This window comes from Nematolebias whitei, chromosome 22, assembly GCF_014905685.2.
Source record: "Nematolebias whitei isolate Nwh7 chromosome 22, NemWhi1, whole genome shotgun sequence".
NCBI lineage: Eukaryota > Metazoa > Chordata > Actinopteri > Cyprinodontiformes > Rivulidae > Nematolebias > Nematolebias whitei.
Genome location: NC_056519.1, coordinates 15744865 through 15745776, shown reverse-complemented (window position 1 = coordinate 15745776; position 912 = coordinate 15744865).

Below are 912 nucleotides of genomic sequence, written 5' to 3'. Positions count from 1 at the left end.
TTGTGTATGTTGTTCAGTGTCAGGAGGGTGATCAGTCTTACATCGGGAAAACTAAACAGCCACTGGCCAAAAGGATGGCCCAGCAGAGAAGATCAACATCATCAGGCCAGGATTCAGCGGTCTACACTCATCTCCAGGCCAGCGGTCACTCTTTCAGGGATGAAGATGTTCACATCCTGGACAGAGAGGAACGATGGTTTGAGAGAGGAGTAAAGGAGGCCATCTTTGTGAAAAGAAATCGTCCATCATTAAACAGGGGTGGAGGCCTCCGGGTTCAACTGTCCCCCTCTTACAATGCTGTGATTGCTATCACTCAACCCCCCGTGAATAGTAAGCAGCCATCAGTGTGCTAATGATCCATTGTTAGGCTGATGGTCCTTCTTGACCATGTGAGCAGCTGTTGTTGGTTGTCAGCAGCAAACTGGTCGATCCACTCTGAGAAGGTGCTATTTAAGAGACTGAGCTGAATACAGCACCTCAGACTGAGGAAGTCTCTCGGATGAAAGACAAAACGTTTCTACATTTTTTTGCTTTGTTTTTTGTTTTTTTGTTTTCTTGTTTTTTGAATGTCCAGAGGACCAGATTGAACTTTTTTTTTTCTACCTGGATTATTGAGCATGTATCAGGATATTAACATGCTTGTTTTTTTTTTCTTTTCTTTTCTTTGTTTTTTTTGTCTGTGGGAGGAAACCGGAGCACCCGGAGAAAACCCTTCCAGCTTGATTAAGTCGGTTGCTATATTTAGTTATGTGTCTTCCATCCATCCTTTATCTTTATCTGCTTCTTCCTTTTTGGGTCGCGTATGTCACAGGTGTCTATGTGACCAGCCATCACTGTGTGAGGCAGGGGACACTCGGAACAGATGGCAAGTCCGTCACAGGGCCACATAGAGACAAACAAGACAAACTATTC